At 46.1% G+C, this 23,632-nt stretch overlaps 1 protein-coding gene and 2 pseudogenes across 7 annotated transcripts in view; 2 read left to right on the forward strand and 1 right to left on the reverse strand.

The window, feature by feature from the left end:
- Nucleotides 1-204: 204 nt before the first annotated feature.
- CCDC158 (coiled-coil domain containing 158) overlaps nucleotides 205-23,632 on the forward strand; it is a 282,324-nt gene continuing 258,896 nt past the window's right edge. For 4 of the 7 annotated variants that reach the window (XM_063919681.1, XM_063919695.1, XM_063919699.1 and 1 more), the window contains exon 1: nucleotides 206-480. The gene's annotated coding sequence lies outside the window, so the exon portion shown is untranslated. Of the gene's footprint in view, nucleotides 531-23,632 lie in introns of all 7 variants that reach the window. The other 3 variants (XM_063919702.1, XM_063919686.1, XM_063919697.1) reach the window with 3 other exon arrangements.
- On the reverse strand, nucleotides 14,762-14,881 carry LOC134934832 (5S ribosomal RNA; annotated as a pseudogene).
- LOC134942431 (5S ribosomal RNA) lies at nucleotides 17,124-17,243 on the forward strand (annotated as a pseudogene).

The raw sequence follows: 23,632 nt of genomic DNA on the forward strand, positions 1-23,632 counted from the left end.
TAGTGCACATTTGCCATTCAATAATGCAAGTTTTGTTGTGTCAGTGTACATTACAGGGAGGGACATTCACGAGTGTTTAGAAGATGGAATGTGGGTGGAAGCATATTGTACTTTAAGTAAAAGGAATAAAAAGCATTTAGCTTTCATAGAAAATTATATTAAACTAGTCTTATAAAACAGGAAATGAGGAAGGCATGAATGTTCAGGAGCTAGTTAGAACACAACACTGTATGGGTATGGAAGAGTTGCTGCAGATAGGCTCAGTAGAAGACCTATTATCCACCACAGGCACACACTAGGAATAGGCGGGTTCCATGTACTGTACACCCCGCAGGCTGCCGCTTGGGGTGTTTCCACGGCAACAGAGAAGCGTCCTGACCAAACCAACGGCACACAGGGGAGGGGGAGGGTATCGCGTTACCCCCAGCGCCATCATTCACGGAGCAGAGTCCTGGATGTGACCGGTTGCTGGGAGGCCAGGTGAGACTCCATGATTCTTCACCGTATACGTACACGTTTATAGTGATTGGGTGAGTGGGAGCAGCTCCGTGTACAGTAGGTAAGGCATCTAGAGGTGCAGACGTAAGGCAGATGCTGCACCTGTCCAGTGCAGGGGAACCTTTATTATGGTGCAGGCAGGAAAGCGAGTCACTGCATTGTTAAGTGCTTTTTCTACTGCAATTGATGTGCAAAGTAGCTTCTGTGCTGTATAGGGGAATGAGGGGAATTACAGTTGTACATGAGGCTACTTAGAGCCGGCTACCTCACGAAGCTGCGGCTGCTGCTCCCGGGAGACCTGCACACACAGCGGAGGAGTCCGTGCGCTGCTGTAAGCGGGGAGACATTACACCAGTGTTGCCCACTATGAAATGAAAAACAAGCAACCGATGACTGAAAAATAAGCCCAAAACAAGCCCAAACCAATCCTAAAAAGCCCAAAAAAAGCCCAACTCAAGTTTTGTTTTGTTTTTAATAAAAAAACAAACATTATTGTTTGTCTTATTAAAATACATATAATGATTTATACAATCTGCCTTTAAGGTCTTTACAATGATATTTATCAGCACAAAACTGGCTTTTAAAGAATACTGGAATTTTTATAAATATTATAGTTAGAGGTGTGAATTTAAGATACTATACTTTCATGTTTCCTCTAAAGAAAAATCTCAAGTGAAAATTGCCAACTGTATATACTGTATCTGTGGTCATTTGTATTCACTGTGAAATATTTATTCTGTGGAAAGATAAAACAAATAATCTTACAACATCCAACTTTGTACTTCTATAAAATAAAAGTACTTTATTATTAAAACATTGTAGGTAACATTTTTGTATTATTAAGACAATTAAAAATAATAAATGCATATATAAATATTAAATAGTAACTCAATTCAATAACAAATAACGAAGGAATTACTGAGAGGTAAAGTGCATTGCAGATGGCACACTGCAAAGTAAAGTGCACTGCAGATGGCACACTGTGAGGTAAAGTGCATGGCACACTGTGCGAAGTAAAGTGCATTGCAGATGGCATACTGCGAGGTAAAGTGCATGGCACACTGTGTGAAGTAGGGTGGTCTTCAGTATGCCGGCTGTCGGGATCCCGGCGCACAGTATACCGGCGCCGGAATCCCGACACCCGGCATACCGACACTTATTCTCCCTCGTGGGGGTCCATGACCCCCCTGGAGGGAGAATAAAATAGCGTGCCCGCAGCGTGGCGAGCCCGCAAGGGGCTCATTTGCGCTCGACACACTGTTGGTATGCCGGCGGTCGGGCTCCCGGCGTCGGTATGCTGGTCGCCGGGAGCCAGACTGCCGGCATACTATACTACACCCTGTGAAGTAAACTGCATTGCAGATGGCATACTGCGAGGTAAAGTACATGGCACACTGAATTACAAAGGTTTTATGTAAAATGGATATAAGCAAATTCATCTGAGCTGTCTCTGTCGTCTATAGAAGCTTCCGTGTTATACATTCCTGAGTTGAAGCGCTGAAGCATATTGGTAGTTGGTTTAAAATCCTTGCAACAAATACCCAAGCGTCTTAAACCATATCTGACATAAAGAATACCACATAAAGTGGTCCTGAATTGCTTCACTGTTGTGTGTCTGGTCAGTGTCTTTGTTGTTGTCATACTTAAAAACAAATTAGCCCTACTGAATACACACAACCGGCAGTCTGCAACAATAGACATAATGAATGACTCATCATCATTTCTTTAAGACTCTATTCATCCACAACGTCTCACCTACAGTATGTCTGTGTGAGGATCTGTGTTATATGGATGAATGACAAATTATCTCTGAAAGTCGGTGTCAGTGATACCTAAAAACAAAAGAAGCCCAAAAACAAGCAGCAAAAAAAAATTATAAGCCCAAAAACAAGCAACAAGCAACCACCCAAAAAAATAAGCAACCAGAAGCAAAAACAAGCCCAATTCCGCTTGTTATAAGCTGAATTGGCAACTATGCATTACACCCTACCCCGCTGCTGCTGCTCCTCCCAGACAGAGGGTGGGAGGGGGGAGCAGCAAAGGGAGATGCTTACACAAACGTGCTGTACTACATACAAGTAATATATAGACACTTGCTGCATACGGGGAGGGGGGGGGCTTGTACTATCTCATACCTCCCAACATGACCCTCTCCAGGAGGGACACAACGCTCTGCTTCTGGACTTTCCTCTTAATGTATGATTGCTGGCACCTGTGTTGAACAGGTTACTGGATAAGAGGTGTTTCACCACAGGTGATGGCAATCATACAGTAAGAGGGACGTCCAGGAGCAGAGTATTCTGTCCCTCCTGGAGAGGGTCATGTTGTGAGGTATGCTGTCTGAAATTCTGGAATACGGTATTATGTATATTAAATAATGAGTTACCCCTTGCCCATTGAAAAGGGGGGGCACACAGGCACGTGTTGTTTAGAGGATGATTTTTTAAAATTTCCATTATAGCACGGGGGTCACCAGGATGAGGCTCCTCCTGTCAGCCCTCCCCGTGCAGCTATGACTGATCACTGGGCCCTATTCAGAGATGGACGCAGCTGCTGCATTTGCATCCAGAACGACTATCTAAGGTGGTCTGCGTCCAATTCTGGCACCCAGCATTGCTATCTAAGGATGTCTCTCAAAGTACCCGGAATAGGTATCTAAGGGGGGGGGGGGAATGTACAGTCTGAAATTCTGAAATACAGTATTATGTAAATTAAATAACGAATTACCCCTTACCTATTGAGAGGGGGGGGGGGGGGGGAGGGAACACAGGCACATGTGTGTGACCCCCCCAGCATGTGAGTCCATGGTCGCAGTTTTGCTGCGTGTGAAAAGAATTCTGCGACCAACTCTGAATAGCCCCCACAGCCCACAGCAATTAGAGGCATAATAAGGGTGGGGCGAGCGGGGTATGTGCTGGGGGAGTCAGTCGGCGGGCTTGCTTACAAGGTCGGAGCTGGGAGCCGGCCACATATTCCCCTCTGCATGTCCCACATACCTGCCAGTGGCGGATTGCCATTGCCCCGGCAGAAATATACACTGATAAAGTAGCGCCGGTTCTTGGCTCCTGGCAGCATTGCACGTCTGCTGTAATAAAGACGCAATGCTGCCTGACAAAACACCAGGGAGAAGGCATTAGGCTGCAAGATTTTGAGAGATGTAGGCGAGGGTCCGTGGCAGGGGTACAGGGGTTGGCACTGTAACCAAAAACACACACAGGAGAGGAGGGGACTATTAAAAAAAAGAAAAGAAAAGTGGGAGCACTTTCCAGGTGCTGGAATAGTGAGCACGGTGGGGTATAGATGGGGTCCAAAGGAGCCTGGGCACTTTAAATAAAATTTAGTGTGTTTGTGCTGGCTCCTTCCCTCTATGCCCTCTCCCACAGCCGAGTTTAGAAAAATGTGCCCTCGGGGCCGGACACTACCTGGAGAGGCTCCAGAGTTTTTCTTCAGTTTTATTTTTATCTTTTGTTATTTTCAGACAGACAGGTTGGCTTCTGTCTTTCTGCACCGTGGGAGCTTGGGGGGAGAGGGGGGGGATCGAGACCAACCTCCTAAAGGGTTAATGGTCTGCATCACCCGGCTACAGGATATAGTCCTGGGGGATGGTACCGCAGTCACTCCTGTCACTAGCGCACTATTCCCGCTGCCACCGCCGCCATCCTAAGCAGCTGAAAATAGAAGACTGGTGAGTACACCAGGACCCCCGCGAGCGGGGTGACCGGCGGTGTAATGGCAGCGTCAGGCACCCCGGCGCACTGCCCTCACAAAAAGGGCTACTGACTCCAGAGGGGGTGTGCAGGCTGGCGATTAGCTGCCAGGGGCTACTGTGATGCTGTACAGCAGAAATCAGAGTTTTTCTGGTCAGTCTGTGGAGGGAAGCACCAGCGCCGTGTTGGAGGGAAGCCCCTCCTTCACTCAGAGTGGGACCAGCGGTTAGAAGGCGCAATTTTCAACATCCTCTGTGGTGTACAGCATGCTGGCACAACTGCACGAGCCTCCAGGGACCCCTCAAACTACAGTGCGGTATAGTGGGGTTCTATAGTGGTGGGAACGCTCTCTCTAAAACAGTTTCCCTCAGAGGATCCTGTTTTCCTCACTGCCCAGCGTCAGTGTCTCCCTGTCAGCATCAGGGGCAGACGTGTGCTGGTTCCTTTCTTTCTGTGTCTCTCTCCTAAGGTTTGGGATAGAAATAATTGTGCTGTTTGTTTCTTCCTGTGTGAATACCTGGTGTGAAAGTGCCACTATGGCAGACAAGACTGTTACATGTACTTCTTGCTACCAATTATTTACTCCCGCATCTGAGGATTCCAGGGTTTGTGTGAGCTGTAGTGAATCCTCTCAAAGCAGCAGCAAATCACAGGATATTCCTCCTGCTTTTTGCATTAAAGGCTGAAATGTCTGATATATCAACTGAGTTGGCTACAGCTAAAAAGGAGAGACGAATTTTACAGAAATCGGTAAACGATTTAATGGCAGGACGGAGTCCCTCTGCCCAACCCCCAAGCCGATACCTCAAAAACGTATGCTACCTCCGATCCTTCAGTCGGACTCGGAGGAGGATATTGCTGAGATTGAGGAGGGGGGAGATTATATTGTCTGAAGATTGGGAAGATGCCACCCCTAATCAGGGAGTGGAGTCTCTTATCTATGCGATCAGGCAAGTACTGCAGGTCCCGAATACTGAGTCGGGTCAAACAGCTACTATGTTTTTCACAAAGCCTAAGAGGTCAAATGTGACTTTTCCGGTGTCTGAGGAACTAGACGCTTTATTTAAGGAGGTTTGGGTGCCTCTTGATAAGAAATTTCAGGTACCTAAGCGTTTTATGGCCACCTTTCCCTTTCCTGTGGACAATAGAAAAGTTTGGGAAGCTCCTCCCAAAGTGGACGCTTCGCTGTCCTGTCTCTCAAAAAAGACATTGCTACCAGTACCTGGAGCAACTTCCTTGAAGGACCTGGCAGACCGCAAAATCGACAATTTTTTAAAATACATATACAAAGGCAGGTGTGTCACAATGACCGGTGACAGTGGGTTGCTGGATCACAAAGGCTATGGAAAGTAGGCTAGTGACCTCGTTTCTGGTTTAAGTGAAGGCAGAGATCATTCGGACCTCCTGCAATTGTCGCTACACATTCGGGAATATGCCTCCTTTTTGTGTGAAGCGATTAAGGAAATAGGTCTTCTAAACGCTCGCATGATCACAATGTCGGTCTCAGCACGTAGGGCTTTGTGGCTGCGCCAGTGGTCAGCGGATGCTGAATCCGAAAATGGCGTAGAAGGCTTACCTTTCACAGGTGAGGTCTTATTTGGAGAAGAACTGGATAAATGGATTACCTGTGCTACAGCAGGTAAATCCACTTAATAACCATACACAATGTCAAAGCGCAGTAAAGAAGGCAAGTAAGGCGCTAGCGTGCATAAAACTGGGAATTGAGACAAGGGACTTGGATGTTTTCATGCCGCTATATAAATCATTGGTACATCCGCACCTGGAATATTGTGTTCAGTTTTGGGCACCACTGTATAAAAAAGATATCAGTGAACTCGAAAGGGTTCAAAGGCGAGCTACTAAATTGATTAAAGGCCTAGAGTGACTGGATTACGAGGAAAGGTTTACTAGGTTGAATATGTATACACTAGAAATGAGGCGCCTAAGAGAAGATATTATTAATATCTTCAAATATGTAAAGGGACATCACAAAGAGTTATCAGAGGAATAATTTATTAAAAGAACACAGTTTAGGACACGTGGGCACTCACTGCGGCTGGAGGAGAGAAAGTTCCGAATGCAACGGAGGAAAGGGTTCTTCACTGTTAGGGCAATAAGGATTTGGAATTCCCTGCCAGGGAAGGTGGTAATGGCGAACTCTGTAAATGGATTTAAAAAAGGATTGGATACATTTCTGAATGAAAATGATATCCAAGGTTATAATATTTAAAATATTAACGTGGTTAATCCGGGGGGTAATGTGAGTTATAGTTGTTAACTAGTCATAAAACATTACTTCAGCGGGTATGTTAGAATCATCACAACTTAATATGGGTTGAACACAATGGGCAGTTTGCCTCTATTCAACCTCATTACTATGTTACTTATTTGCCATCAGCGGCTCCGCCTGCTAGACTTCCATATACAGGCCCATCTCTGCAGCCCTTTCAGATGGCCAGGTTTCGGGGCAGAGCTAGAGGTGTCTCAAATGCATCTCGAGGCACTAGAGGAAGAGGACGTAAACCAACTCCTGCAAGTTCCCAGGAGCAGGGTGCCAGCTCTGCTCCCTCTAAGCCATCTGCATGACGCCATGTCCCCGGAACTGGGGGATCTCCACGTAGGGGCTCGCCTGAAAATTTTCAGCCATATTTGGGAGAGTTCCTGCCAGGATGCCTGGGTCAAAAAACTGATTTCCCAGGAGTTCAAATTTTTTCCTCCTCAAAGATTTTTCAAATCCAGCTTGCCAGTTTCCGCAGATATTCAGGAAACGTTAATAGAAGCAATAGATAAACTGTTACAGACTCGTTTCATTGTCCCAGTTCCTTCTCATCTACAGGCAAAGGGTTATAATTCCATCCTTTTCGTGGTACCGAAACCGGATGATTCGGTCAGACCCATTTTAAATCTCAAGTCACTAAACCCGTATCTGCGGGTATTTAAATTCAAAATGGAATCCTTGAGAGCAGTTATCTCCGGACTGGAAGAGGGTAATTTTCTGTTATCATTAGACATCAAGGATGCTTACCTGCACATCCCGATATGGCCGCAACATCAGGCTTACCTTCGGTTTGCCCTCCAAGACAATCACTACCAGTTTCAAGCATTACCTTTCGGACTTTCAACAGCACCGAGAGTGTTCACAAAGGTGATGGCGGAGATGATGCTCCAGCTTTGGGTACTGGGAGTAGACATTGTCCCGTATCTAGACGACCTGCTGATCAAGGCGGAGTACAGGGATCAGTTGCTCTTCAGTATCGACCTGACAAAATCCTTGCTTACACGGCACGGGTGGATTCTGAACTTACAGAATTCTCACTTGGAACCTACTTAGAGGCTCCAATTTCTGGGTATGATTCTGGATATGGTGGCACAGAAGGTGTTCCTTCCTCTGGAAAAAGCAATGGCCATCCAGTCTCTGGTGAGGTCAGTACTGAAATCAAACCTGGTCTCTGTGCATCTCTGTATCCGCTTGCTCGAAGCGATTCAATACGGCAAGTTTCATGCGAGATCCTTCCAGCTGGATCTCCTCAGCAAATGGTCAGGCTCACATCTACAAATGCACCAGATCATTCAACTGTCACCCCAGGCGAGGGTATCACCCCTGTGGTGGTTACAGACTTCCCCCCTGGTGGAAGGTCGAGCCTTCGGAAGTTATCCTTGGATTCTCCGGACAACAGATGCGAGTCTCAGAAGTTGAGGAGCGATAACTCAGGGAGTTTAGTTTCAGGGAAGATAGTTGAAAATTGGTTGTAGAGGGAACCGCATGTTATGATTCCTGTACTCCAGACCGGAGGAGATCTTATGGCAGAGGTCTGAGTACAGGGAAAATAAGCTGGTTGTGGGAGCAGGAGAGCCTAGTAACCCCTGGCACCCTAACTCCGTTGTCTCGCCCGTGTTATCAGAAATCCCCTGCGAGACTATGGTTGCTTGAGCCCATGGCAGCCGCGTTCGAAGGGCGGATTATGTCTGCCCAACCCCGATGCCCCCGCAGGTCTTAAAGGGAGACAAGGGGAAGTCCGAGACAGGGTGATAACAAGGGGCCCTCTGACTAAGCAACCAGGCCAGGGGTTACAAGCTAACTAACTTAAACCAAAGGTATGTGCGGACTAGCCGCCAGGGAAAAGGACAACCAAAGATCCCCTGATCCGTTACTCCTATCCAGCACCGCTGGATACCAGAGTGGATCTGTGGGAGCGGAATCCTCCGCAAAAGCTCCAGAACACAAGTAAACTAAATAATAAACAGTAAGCGGACAAGCCGCAACACACGGCTGAGCCGCGACTCACGAACACCACAAGATGTTAAAGGTGCTCGGTCAGACTCCAGGAACAGATGACAAACTTCCGAGTACAGGATCTCTGAGGACAGGAACAACCGGATTGAGCAGGACTGGAAACTCTCTGTAGCAGACACAGGCAAACAGGAAGCTATCACCGGCGTCTGTAAGGAGTCCTGAGGGTGCCTTTATTCAGGAACCCTCCAATCAAAATCCAGACAGGGTAATCAACTGAAATGCCGTGCAGCTTGCATGCTGCACGGCCAGCACACCATGAGGTAATCAGGACAGACCCAGCAACGGGGAACGCGGCTGAACGTGGCGTCCCCGTTGCTAAGGTCAGAGCGGCTCCGTGCGCCCGGCGTCTAGCGTTGCCAGGGAGCCGGCGGCTGTACGCGCACGGCGTCCCTGGTTGCTAGGCGCCGGGCCGCACCGACGAGCGTACCCTGGCGCCTAACAGTACTCCCCCCTTGAGGAGGGGTCAAGGAACCCCTAAAGCCGGGTTTCTGAGGAAATTCTCGAAAAAATGCCCTTTTGAGCCTCGGGGCATGAAGATCCTCATCCAGGACCCAAGACCTTTCCTCTGGCCCATAACCTCTCCAATGTACCAAAAAATAAAGCCGACCCCGGGACAACTTGGAATCGAGAACCTTCTCCACCAAGAACTCCTGCTGACCCTGTACATTTATTGGTGATCTCCCCTGAGATATTTTACGAGGAAATCTACTGGACGAAACATATGGTTTCAGTAATGAGCAATGGAAGGTATTTCCGATCCGTAAAGTTTTTGGTAAACGTAACCGGAAAGCAACTGGATTGACTTTTTTGATAATGAGAAATGGTCCAATAAATCTAGGACCCAATCTGGCTGAGGTTTGTCGAAGTTTAATGTTGCGAGTCGACAACCACACCCTGTCTCCTACTTTAAAAGTGCACGGCCGCCGGAGCCTGTCAGAAAATCTTTTTTCCCGGAATGCTGCTTTTCTGAGGGCCAAGTGCACTTTTTTCCAAATAAGTTTAAGATGAGAGGTCAGGGCCAGAGAGGAGACAGAGGAATGTTGAAAAAATGAATTAGCTCTGGGGTGAAAACCAAAAACTGCAAAAAATGGAGACACATTGGTGGAGGAATGACAGGCATTATTATAAGCAAACTCCGCCAAAGGAAGAAACTCAGACCAGTCATTTTGGAGTTTGGCCGAGTACAAACGCAAATATTGTTTTAGAGATTGGTTAACTCGCTCAGTCTGCCCATTGGATTGGGGATGATAACCGGACGTTAAAGATAATTTCATCTTTAACGAAGCACAAAAAGACTTCCAAAATTGTGCAATGAATTGTGGACCCCTATCAGAAACAATATCAGTGGGTAAGCCATGGAGTCTGAAAACATGGCGGAGGAACAAGACTGCCAATCCCTGGGCAGATGGCAATCGGGGAAGAGCAATGAAATGGGCCATTTTGCTAAAACGGTCCACTACCACCCATATGACTCGGCATCCGGCTGACAGAGGGAGGTCCACCACAAAATCCATGGAAATATGCGACCATGGCCTAAGGGGAACATTCAAGGGCATAAGTTGACCTATAGGCAAAGAACGGGGAACTTTATGCTGTGCACAGACCTGACAAGAAAAAACAAACTCTTTAATGTCTTTGGAAAGACCAGGCCACCATACTGAGCGGGAGACTAATTCCAAAGTCTTAGCGATTCCCGGATGCCCGGCAACCTTGCTATCATGAAACTCCGCCAAAACAGTAGCTCTCAAAAACTCAGGGACAAAAAGACGACCAGCAGGAGTATTTCCAGGAGCTTGATGTTGAAGCAGCTTTAACTGGGTAAATACATCCTGTGTGAGGCCTGCCCGAATGACTGAAGACGGAAGTATGGGAGTAACAGGACTATTGTCTTGAACTGGAAGAAAACTGCGTGACAGGGCATCTGCCTTAGTATTCTTGGAACCTGGCCTGAAGGTGATAATGAATTTGAAACGAGTAAAAAATAAAGCCCAACGAGCCTGCCGGGCATTCAGTCGTTTAGCAGATTCAATGTATTGAAGATTTTTGTGATCAGTCAAAACTGAAATGGTATGGGTCGCTCCTTCAAGCCAATGCCTCCACTCTTCGAAAGCCCATTTAATAGCCAGCAATTCCCGGTTACCAACATCGTAGTTGGATTCTGCAGATGAGAATTTCCTGGACATAAAGGCACAAGGATGTAATTCAAGGGAATCTGGATCCTTCTGAGAAAGGATAGCCCCAACTCCAACCTCCGAGGCATCAACCTCAACAATGAAAGGCAATTCTGGGTTGGGATGTCTAAGGACAGGGGCTGAGACAAAGGCTTGTTTCAAGGCCTGAAAAGATAACTCAGCTTCACATGACCAATTGGTAGGATCTGCTCCCTTCTTAGTAAGTGCCACAATGGGAGCAACTAGGTCAGAGAAAGAGTGAATAAATCTTCTATAGTAGTTCGCAAACCCTAAAAAGCGCTGAATTGCTTTTAAGTTGGTGGGTTGCGCCCAACTAAGGATGGCTTGGAGCTTCTTTGGTTCCATACGGAATCCCCGAGGGGAAATAATGTACCCTAAAAAGGATACCTCCGTGACATGAAATTCACACTTCTCCAGTTTGGCATATAGGTGATTTTCACGTAATTTCTTTAGCACCTGACGCACCTGGGTAACATGTTGTTCTACAGAGTCAGAATATATCAAAATATCGTCTAAGTAGACTACAACGAATCTTCCAAGAAATTCACGGAGCACATCATTAATGAGATCCTGGAAAACTGCCGGAGCGTTTGACAGGCCGAATGGCATAACCAGATACTCATAGTGGCCTGATTGAGTACTGAATGCCGTTTTCCACTCATCCCCTGACTTGATTCTGATGAGGTTATATGCTCCTCTAAGGTCAATCTTAGAAAAAATCACAGCCGAACGTAGCTGATCAAAGAGGACAGAGATCAGCGGCAGAGGGTAAGTATTCTTTACTGAGATTTTATTCAAAGCTCTAAAGTCAATGCAGGGTCTGAGTGAACCATCCTTCTTCTCTACGAAGAAGAAACCTGCACTTAAAGGGGATTTAGATGGCCTGATAAAACCTTTCCCAAGGCTTTCTTTCACATACTCATTCATGGCCACAGTTTCAGGACCAGACAATGCATATAACCTTCCTTTAGGCAACGTGGCACCAGGAATTAGCTCAATGGCACAATCGTAAGGCCTATGGGGAGGCAGAATATCCGCATTGCCCTTGGAAAACACGTCAACAAAATCCTGATATTCCTCAGGAATGGGTGCAGGAACGGCGGCAGCTACTCGGATAGGAAGCGTAATACATTCTTTATTACAGATGGTACCCCATTGTAAGATCTCCCCCGACTGCCAATCAATGATGGGATTATGAAAGGCCAGCCAAGGGTGACCCAGAACCACAGGAACTGCTGGACAATGAGTAAGGAAAAACTCAATCTTTTCAGAATGCAGGGCTCCCACCGAGAGTAAAACAGGAGGTGTACCTAGAGAAATAACCCCATTGGACAAAGGACTCCCATCTAAACCATGCATGGTGACACACCTACCCAAGGTTAACTGAGGAATACCTAAGGCCTTGGCCCATGTTAAATCCATAAAGTTCCCTGCAGCTCCACTGTCCACAAAAGCAGAGACCGAGGAACAGAGGCTGCCAAAGGAAACTTTAGCAGGAACTAACAGTGAGTTATTTGAGGAGATGAGCTGCAGACCAAAGTGAACCCCCTCACAATTCACTTGGTCAGGAAGTTTCCCGATTTGTTCGGACAACTACGGGCAAAATGTCCCTTACCTCCACAGTATAAACAAAGACCAGAATTTTGCCTCCTGGTTCTTTCTTCAGGAGACAGTTTGGAGAGACCTATCTGCATAGGCTCCTCCATGTCTACAGGAATGGAAAGCACACAGGGAGTAGACCCGACAGATGCCCCTTTTTCAGCCCTCCGCTCTCTGAGCCGACGATCTATCTTAATAGAGAGCTCCATGAGTTTATCGAGAGTCTCAGGAGCGGGATACTGAAGGAGACTGTCTTTTATAGATTCAGATAAGCCGAGGCGAAACTGACTGCGCAGAGCTGGGTCATTCCATCCACAGTCGTTCGACCAACGGCGAAACTCCGTACAATAATTCTCTGCGGGATTCCTACCCTGTCTAAGAGCACGCAACTGACTCTCAGCGGACGCCTCTCTATCAGGGTCGTCATACAATAGCCCTAAAGATTTTAAAAAGGCGTCTACAGACGATAAGGCCGGATCGTCTGTCTTTAAACCAAAAGCCCAGGTCTGAGGGTCCCCCTGAAGCAGAGAAATAATAATTCCAACCCGCTGAGCCTCCGTACCTGAGGAGACTGGTCTTAAACGAAAATAAAGTTTACAAGACTCTTTAAAATTAAAAAACTGTTTTCTATCCCCAGAAAAACGGTCAGGCAGATGCATTTTTGGTTCAGGGATGACCCTCGGGGAAGTCCGTAACAGATCTTCCTGTGACCTCACCCGGAGGGACAGATCCTGAACCATCTGAGTAAGTTCTTGAATTTGACTAACTAGAAGCTGGCCAGGATTTGGCCCAATACCGGCGGGATTCATGAGGCCGACAAAATCTCCCAACTGAATAAGTGAAAAAATTAACTCCTGTTAATTAAAATTTTTTCTTTTGTCTGGCCGGTGATAATGTTATGATTCCTGTACTCCAGACCGGAGGAGATCTTATGGCAGAGGTCTGAGTACAGGGAAAATAAGCTGGTTGTGGGAGCAGGAGAGCCTAGTAACCCCTGGCACCCTAACTCCGTTGTCTCGCCCGTGTTATCAGAAATCCCCTGCGAGACTATGGTTGCTTGAGCCCATGGCAGCCGCGTTCGAAGGGCGGATTATGTCTGCCCAACCCCGATGCCCCCGCAGGTCTTAAAGGGAGACAAGGGGAAGTCCGAGACAGGGTGATAACAAGGGGCCCTCTGACTAAGCAACCAGGCCAGGGGTTACAAGCTAACTAACTTAAACCAAAGGTATGTGCGGACTAGCCGCCAGGGAAAAGGACAACCAAAGATCCCCTGATCCGTTACTCCTATCCAGCACCGCTGGATACCAGAGTGGATCTGTGGGAGCGGAATCCTCCGCAAAAGCTCCAGAACACAAGTAAACTAAATAATAAACAGTAAGCGGACAAGCCGCAACACACGGCTGAGCCGCGACTCACGAACACCACAAGATGTTAAAGGTGCTCGGTCAGACTCCAGGAACAGATGACAAACTTCCGAGTACAGGATCTCTGAGGACAGGAACAACCGGATTGAGCAGGACTGGAAACTCTCTGTAGCAGACACAGGCAAACAGGAAGCTATCACCGGTGTCTGTAAGGAGTCCTGAGGGTGCCTTTATTCAGGAACCCTCCAATCAAAATCCAGACAGGGTAATCAACTGAAATGCCGTGCAGCTTGCATGCTGCACGGCCAGCACACCATGAGGTAATCAGGACAGACCCAGCAACGGGGAACGCGGCTGAACGTGGCGTCCCCGTTGCTAAGGTCAGAGCGGCTCCGTGCGCCCGGCGTCTAGCGTTGCCAGGGAGCCGGCGGCTGTACGCGCACGGCGTCCCTGGTTGCTAGGCGCCGGGCCGCACCGACGAGCGGACCCTGGCGCCTAACACCGCACAGTTTGAAAAAGTTATAATGAGTCAGTAATAGTCTGAAAACAACTGAAAATAATTAATGAAATTACTTCATAGTCAGGTAACCAAGCACCTTAAAACTTTTCTTCGCCTATATGGTGTATATGGGTTAACCCTCAGTGGTGCTCCCCAGAGTCAAAAAGTGTATCAAAATAAATACAGTAGAAGCAGAAAAACAGTAGACTCTTGTTGGGGAGCACTCAGTTTCAGACATGCAGAAATTTGTTATAAGTATCTGTTAAGATCATAATTTTTATTAGTTAAAAGTTAATAATATGGAGTTCAGATTTTACCAATACGTGCGAAATTATAAAAATATATTAAACATGATAAATAGCCTTGGCTATAATAAATAAATAGCCGAATTCCTGGTGTTGTAGTTAGTGTATTTTTGAGGTATACTCAGTAAAGTGGTATCTTTGTGTTACTGAAAGGTTCTTATGACCATCATTTGATCTGCATAAGCAACTTTAAAGAAAGGTTATTGCAGAGGATTGAATCATAGGTCATGTGTCCAATTATCGGTGTCCTGTTTTTATATACTGCTTATAGTTAGCAAGCGAGTGGATCTAGTAAGCGGCCGTAAATTGCAGTACCTGGGTGTTCCAAGGTGGTCTCCCATCCGAGTACTGGCCCGGCCCTCCACTTCTTGGCTTCCAAGATCAGATGAGATTGGGCATCTCCAGTGGGGTATGACCGCAAATTGCTGCGCTTAGACCTCTCGTCTGAGTAGACAGTGGTAGCAGGCCTTGATATTTATCCAAAAAGAGTGGAAGGAGTATATACTATTACTCAATATAAGCAGAAACTGCTTCCACTTATAAATTGGTCTGTGCAGTGATCACAGCCCGATAAATATTTTCACATGTGTATTGATAATCACAGGTGAGAGTGCAGGGAATAGTAGTAGATTTCCTGCTTAAAAAGTAACACAGTATACAGTAGTTATGGTCTCTAAGATTATGACCATAAATAAACCACAAAAATATGATAAATCATATATTTCCATATACCTGGAGTTTGAAATAGCCCTTCAGAGGTAACAGTTCCTGTGTCATAGGATTAGTTCAATGCACCTATGTCTAGCGAAAAATTAATTACCGTTGGTGCCTAGAGTTCAATGCCGTACACACTATAATTTCTCATTCAATGCTAAAAATAGCAATTCGTGTATAAGCCAAGAAACTCAAAACATAGATTAATAAGCCACAATAATTTCTCAAAACATAGAATAGTGAGCCACAGTATAGCCCATATACCGTTAGGGCATAGGGAGCAATTCATATACAGGCGAACAATCATAAGCAGAAATTAATATATCACTCAGTGCAGCTGAAGATCGTTCATTCGCCACACACAGTGGTTATAGCTGAAATGGATACAATTTCCTATTCAGTGTTCAGTACGATGATACATGTGTCAATTGAAACAATTCCTATATAGCAATTCAGATGCCATGAAAGAATTCACGGATAACTGTTACTGGAAAAAAATTATTGACTCTCATTCAGTGCTTCAAAATAGCACTTCCTATGACGGAACACACAAGGAAGCTCATCTATAGTCACTCATGACGTTCTCCAATAGATATGCAGAGATACAACCAGTATTTGGACATGAGCAGAAAAAGTGTATATGCACAATGATAATTAACATGCTCTAAAAGATAAACATATGCAAATATGACACTCTGAGTTAGAGGATAAGGTGTCTATGATAATTGGTAATATGCTTCTTTATAGAAAGTGCGGGTATAGATCTATAAATAATCACTGACACATGTGTGTCTCTTGTTATATGAGCGACAGCTCCAAGGAGAAGTAGCCATGCTATGTATAATGGTCTACTTCTGAGAAGCACACAATGTGTGGAAAAGAGATAGAAAATGTAATTAGCCATTATGCATATGATACCAATTGTCCTGCTGTCTGCTCAGTGTGGCCAGACTGCGCTGCTATTCCCAGTGAGATAGCGCTCGTGGTGCATATCAAGTGCACCGATGTTACCTCTGTGCTGAGAAATAAAGTGCTTTGGCCGTGGCGTCCGGGCTGTATGAGTGCAGATGCCCGGAGAGGGCTGTAGAATGGCTCCCGGCGTTCACGTTCCCGGAATCAACGGCTAACTTCGGTCACGTTATCATAGATACCTTATCCTCTAACTCAGAGTGTCATATTTGCATATGTTTATCTTTTAGAGCATGTTAATTATCATTGTGCATATACACTTTTTCTGCTCATGTCCAAATTGTTTCAATTGACACATGTATCATCATACTAAACACTGAATAGGAAATTGTATCCATTTCAGCTATAACCACTGTGTGTGGCGAATGAACTATCTTCAGCTGCACTGAGTGATATATTAATTTCTGCTTATGATTGTTCGCCTGTATATGAATTGCTCCCTATGCCCTAACGGTATATGGGCTATACTGTGGTTTACTAATCTATGTTTTGAGAAATTATTGTGTCTTATTAATCTATGTTTTGAGTTTCTTGGTTTATATACGAATTGCTATTTTTAGCATTGAATGAGAAATTATAGTGTGTACGGCATTGAACTCTAGGCACCAACGGTAATTAATTTTCCGCTAGACATAGGTGCATTGAACTAATCCTATGACACAGGAACTGTTACCTCTGAAGGACTATTTCAAACTCCAGGTATATGGAAATATATGATTTATCATATTTTTGTGGTTTATTTATGGTCATAATCTTAGAGACCATAACTAAGAAATCTACTACTATTCCCTGCATTCTCACCTGTGATTATCAATACACATGTGAAAATATTTATCGGGCTGTGATCACTGCACAGACCAATTTATAAGTGGAAGCAGTTTCTGCTTATATTGAGTAATAGTATATACTCCTTCCACTCTTTTTGGATAAATATCAAGGCCTGCTATCACTGTCTACTCAGACGAGAGGTCTAAGCGCAGCAATTTGCGGTCATACCCCACTGGAGATGCCCATTCTCATCTGATCTTGGAAGCCAAGAAGTGGAGGGCCGGGCCAGTACTCGGATGGGAGACCACCTTGGAACACCCAGGTACTGCAATTTACGGCCGCTTACTAAATCCACTCGCTTGCTAACTATAAGCAGTATATAAAAACAGGACACCGATAATTGGACACATGACCTATGATTCAATCCTCTGCAATAACCTTTCTTTAAAGTTGCTTATGCAGATCAAATGATGGTCATAAGAACCTTTCAGTAACACAAAGATACCACTTTACTGAGTATACCTCAGAAATACACTAACTACAACACCAGGAATCCGGCTATTTATTTATTATAGCCAAGGCTATTTATCATGTTTAATATATTTTTATAATTTAGCACGTATTGGTAAAATCTGAACTCCATATTATTAACTTTAAACTAATAAAAATTATGATCTTAACAGATACTTATAACAAATTTCTGCATGTCTGAAACTGAGTGCTCCCCAACAAGAGTCTACTGTTTTTCTGCTTCTTTTGTATTTATTTTCAGGGAAGATGGTCCAGACAAGAGTCTACCCTTCCCATAAGCATCCTGGAACTCCAAGCGATTTACAATGCTCTAATTCAGGGCTCCTATCTGCTGCTGCATCCAAGCCATTCAGGTCCAGTCGGACAACGCAACAGCAGTAGTGCACATAAACCGCCAAGGCGGAACAAAAAGCAGAGCTGCCATGCGGGAGGTATCCCGGATTCTTCTCTGTGCAGGAAAGCATGCAAGAGCTGTGTCAGCCATATTTATACCGGGGTGGACAATTGGGAAACATACTTCCTAAGCAGGCACGATCTCCATCCAGGAAAGTGGGGCCTTCATCCCCTGGTTTTTCAACAGTTAGTACGCCGGTGGGGATGTCCGGAGATAGACCTCATGGCGTCACGGAACAACAAAAAACTTCAGTGTTATTGTTCCAGGACTCGGGATCCGCAAGCTATAGCGGTGGATGCTCTGACAACGGAATGGGATTACCAGCTGGTATATCTGTTCCCTCCGTTCCCGCTGATATCCAGGGTGTTATGATGGGTAAAGAAGGAGAGAGTTCAGGCAATTCTCATTCCCCCGGACTGGCCTCGCAGGACCTAGTATGCGGATCTCCTCTCCCTGTTGGTGGAAGAGCCTACTGCTCCGAGAAGATCTTCTTCAGCAAGGGCCGTTCGTCTATCCCGACTTACAGTAGCTGCGTTTAACACATGGAAGTTGAAAGGGAGATTTTAGCTAGGAAAGGCATTCCTGACACTGTCATTCCTACTATGATCCAGGCCAGGACGGCTGTCATGTCACGCCATTACCACCGCATTTGGAAACAATGTGTTTTATGGTGTGAGGGTAGGATGTTTTCAAGTTGGGCCATTTTCTACGGTTTCTACAGGCTGGCGTGGACATGGGCTTACGTCTAGGCTCTCTGAAGGTTCAGATATCGGCCTTATTGGTTTTCTTTCAGAGACCACTGCTGTCCTTCCGGAGGTTCAGACGTTCCTGAAGGGTGTGCTCCATATTCAGCTTCCTTTTGTACCGCCTACTGCTCCTTGGGATCTGTCCTTGGTATTGGATTTTCTACAGTCTTCTTGGTTTGAACCATTACAGTCAGTAGAAGTGAAGTTTCTTACTTAGAAAACAGTAATGCTGTTGGCCTAAGCCTCGACTAGAAGAGTCTCGGAGTTGGGGGCCTTGTCGGGCAAAAGTCCTTATCTGGTCTTTCATAAGGACAGAGCGGAGTTGAGAACTCGTCAACAGTTCTTGCCCAAAGTTGTATCGGCTTTTCACATTAATGAACCGATTGTGGTTCCTGTCCGTCCTAAGGACTCGCCTACGTCTAAGTCTTTGGATGTTGTCCGTGCATTGAAGATCTATGTCAAGAGGTCCAGTCGCTTCTGGAATTCTCTCTTTGTTCTCTACGATGCCAATAAGATTGGCTGTCCTGCTTCTAAGCATACTGTTGCTCGCTGGATCAAACTGACTATTCAGCACGCTTATTCTTCGTCTCATTTGCCTAGGCCCCAATCTATTACTGCCCACTCGACCAGGTCAGTGGGCTCCTCGTGGGTAGCTGCCCGGGGTGTTTCGGCTTGGCAGTTATGTCGGGCTGCTACCTGGGCCGGTACTAACACCTTTGTGAGGTTTTATCGGTTTGATACCCTGGCATCGGAGGATACTCAGTATGGACGTTCGGTCCTGCAGGTGTCTCAGCACGTTTCCACCCTTTCTAGGAGCTTTGGGACGTCTCCACCGTACTAAAGTACCTTCCCCAGTATCCTCTAGGACGTAAGAGATAATAGGATTTTAATTACCTGACGGTAAATTCTTTTCTCATAGTCCGTAGGGCATACTGGGCGCCCACCTCTGTGTTTTGTTCGTGTTTTCCTGCATTATGTGGTTAGCCTCTGTCTGACAATGGTTGTGTCAGCTTGCTATCCTCCTACCTATGTTTAGTTGTAACTGTTCTGTGTATCAGTGTGCTGGTGATGTGTTCATCCCAGTTGTGGTTGTTGCAGTTGGGTCCTTGTTTTGGATCTTTGGGGGTCATTCCGAGTTGATCGCTAGCTGCTGATATTAGCTGCATAGCGATCATTTTAAAAAAAATGGCAAAACTATGCATCTGTATGGGGCGCAATGCACACGCGCGGCGTACTGGTACAAAGAGCATCGTTGTTTTGCACTGCTCATAGCAACGATTCCATTCGCACAGCCGATCACAAGGAGATTGACAGGAAGAAGGCGTTTATGGCTGTCAACTGATCGTTTCAGGGAGTGTTTGGAAGAACGCAGGTGTGTCCAGGCGTTTGCAGGGCGGGTATCTGATGTCAATTCTGGGACCTTCGACGCTGAAATCATCGCACAAAATAAGTAACTACAGGGCTGGTCTTGTTCTGCACAAAATGTGTTTGTACCCACTCGGCTGCACAGGCGTTCGCACACTTGCAAAGCGTAAATACACTCCCCCGTGGGTGGCGACTATGCATTTGCACGGCTGCTAAAAGTAGGTAGCGAGCGATCAACTCGGAATGACCCCCTTTGTCTCTTTACCTGTTGGTTCATTATGCTTACTCCTCTCATAGTATGTTCCATCTCCTTCGGTCACAGTTTTTCTAAACTGGGCTGTGGGAGAGGGCATAGAGGGGAGGAGCCAGCACACACACATTAAATTTTATTTAAAGTGCCCAGGCTCCTTTGGACCCCATCTCTACTCCACCGTACTAAAGTACCTTCCCCAGTATCCCCTACGGACTACGAGAAAATGATTTACCGTAATTAAAATCCTATTTTTAACTTTTATTCACAGATAAATAGTATTTTAAAGATGCATTATTTCATAACTGGAAGCAACGACTGTCTAATTAGCTGCAAAGCGTATTATAACATTATAAATGAGTTCTGAAACATAGTGCCCCAAATCACTTTGTAATGACTTGCTAAAAAAGTAAAAATCATTGACTGGCATGTGGATGTATAACCAACAGCTGGGTATAGGGCCTAATTCAGACCTGGTCACTGCAGCGGCAGGGAACGCAGGCTGAAGTCGTGTGCTGTGTGCGCACACGCAGCAGCCGCACTGCGTATGCGCACACAGTGAGTTAATCAGGCAGAGGCGGTTGCAGGGCATGTTGATGGCGTTGCGGCAGCGTTTTCAGGGCACTGTCTGGACCGTTTGCGGGATGGGCTGTGACGGCTGTGTGATGACACACTGCTGCTGTGGACACAAACATGGTGGTTTGCCGCCTGCCTTCGCAGCTAGGCAGCGTTGGCAGGGAGCTACTGGGCAGGTGCGAAAGCCTGGCATGCGGGGCGGACTAACCCTGTGCTGGGCGTCCCCCCGCATGTCAGAGATTTTAATCGTACATCGTTTTTTCGCACAACTATGATCAGGTGTGAATTAGGCCCATGGACATAACATTGCAAAGTGTTATGATCCTTTTTGCATTAGCACTATACTCTTTTACTGATTTTAAAGAGCCATTAGAAATTATGATAGGCCTTAATAGATGCATTTTCACATTGCTGCTCTTCCTTTCTGTATTGTATTTTGCAATATATGGGGGGAATTTAATTGTGACCGGACGGATTCTACAGGCCAAATTAGCGCAACACTTTTACGGCAGCGGAATCTCACTCAAAAGTGTTCGCTACGCCATAGGGTTGCTAGCACTTTTCAGCGAATAGGGGTGGGAATTGGCCGGACAAAGGGTGCGAGTTGGGCTGCTGTTGCCGGCCATCAGACGCTGCAGCAATCTCAATTTGCCCACAGTTGAACTCCTCCCTATATTTATAACTGTCTTATGATGCACACATTTCTATGAAAAATTGTATCTTTATTTGCTACACCTGACATTTGAGGGTCTGTTTGTCATGAATCACATTCCCAATGCAATCTGGGCTCTATATCAGCACCCAGAATCGCAGTGATGTATGCAATTATACCACCCTGCAATGTGGTTTTGGACGCCAATATCACGCCTAGAGCGCATTGCAAATGCAATTATTGATAAATGGGCTCCATAACAACATGAATTTTAATATCTTTAGACCAATTGGAATAATGTTTTCATACTTTTTTCCAATATACCTAGTACTCTCATCTTATGCACAGACTGTTATATGTACTGCCAAGATCAAGGGTTCTCTTTATTACACTAATTTTGTCCTTAAAACATGCGGAAATACTGCTCCTATTAGACCAGGATAATTTCCTTACTTTCGTCGTTTACCTGCAAAGGTGATCTCACCATGGCCCTCATTCCGAGTTGTTCGCTTGCTAGCTACTTTTAGCAGCTTTGCACACGCTAAGCCGCCGCCTACTGGGAGTGAATCTTAGCTTTGCAGAATAGCGAACGAAAGATTCGCAAAATAACGAATAGAATAGCGATCAGAAATTTCTTTGCAGTTTCCGAGTAGCTCGAGACTTACTCTGCCACTGCGATCAGTTCAATCAGTTTCGTTCCTGGTTTGACGTCACAAACACACCCAGCGTTCGTCCAGACACTCCCCCGTTTCTCCAGCCACTCCCGCGTTTTTCCCAGAAACGGCAGCGTTTTTTCACACACACCCATAAAACGTCCAGTTTCCGCCCAGAAACACCCACTTCCTGTCAATCACACTCCGATCACCAGAACGAAGAAATTTCTTTGTTAAGCCGTGAGTAAAATACCAAACTTCTTAGCAAATTTACTTGGCGCAGACGCGGTGCGAACATTGCGCATGCACAGTTTGCGGAAAATCGCTGCGATGCGAAGAAAAATAACGAGCGAACAACTCGGAATGAGGGCCCATGTGCTTTCTTTTAAAAAAAACCAAAAAACATAAAACTAACTTTCTCTGACGTCCTAGTGGATGCTGGGACTCCGTAAGGACCATGGGGAATAGCGGCTCCGCAGGAGACAGGGCACAAGAATAAAAGCTTTAGGATCAGGTGGTGTGCACTGGCTCCTCCCCCTATGACCCTCCTCCAAGCCTCAGTTAGATTTTTGTGCCCGAACGAGAAGGGTGCAGGCTAGGTGGCTCTCCTGAGCTGCTTAGAATAAAAGTTAAATTTAGGTTTTTTATTTTCAGTGAGTCCTGCTGGCAACAGGCTCACTGCATCGTGGGACTAAGGGGAGAAGAAGCGAACTCACCTGCGTGCAGAGTGGATTGGGCTTCTTAGGCTACTGGACATTAGCTCCAGAGGGACGATCACAGGTACAGCCTGGATGGGTCACCGGAGCCGCGCCGCCGTCCCCCTTACAGAGCCAGAAGAGACAAAGAGGTCCGGTGAAATCGGCGGCAGAAGACAATCCTGTCTTCAGACTAAGGTAGCGCACAGCACCGCAGCTGTGCGCCATTGCTCTCAGCACACTTCACACTCCGGTCACTGAGGGTGCAGGGCGCTTGGGGGGGAGCGCCCTGAGACGCAATATAAATGATAATACCTTAGGTGGCAAAAGAATACATCACATATAGCTCCTGGGCTATATGGATGTATTTTAACCCCTGCCATTTTTACACAAAAAAGCGGGAGATAAGGACGTCGTGAAGGGGCGGAGCCTATCTCCTCAGCACACAAGCGCCATTTTCCCTCACAGTTCCGCTGGAAGGACGGCTCCCTGACTCTCCCCTGCAGTCCTGCTTCAGAATCAGGGTAAAAAAGAGAAGGGGGGGCACTATTGGCAGCAAATGACAATATAAACAGCAGCTATAAGGGAATAACACTTATATAAGGTTATCCCTGTATATATATATAGCGCTGGGTGTGTGCTGGCAGACTCTCCCTCTGTCTCTCCAAAGGGCTCGTGGGGTCCTGTCCTCTATCAGAGCATTCCCGGTGTGTGTGCTGTGTGTCGGTACGTGTGTGTCGACATGTATGAGGAGGAAAATGATGTGGAGGCGGAGCAATTGCCTGCGTTAGTGATGTCACCCCTAGGGAGTCGACACCTGACTGGATGATCGTGTTCAAACAATTAAGTGATAATGTCAAC

This window comes from Pseudophryne corroboree, chromosome 1 (assembly GCF_028390025.1).
Source record: "Pseudophryne corroboree isolate aPseCor3 chromosome 1, aPseCor3.hap2, whole genome shotgun sequence".
NCBI classification, from domain to species: domain Eukaryota; kingdom Metazoa; phylum Chordata; class Amphibia; order Anura; family Myobatrachidae; genus Pseudophryne; species Pseudophryne corroboree.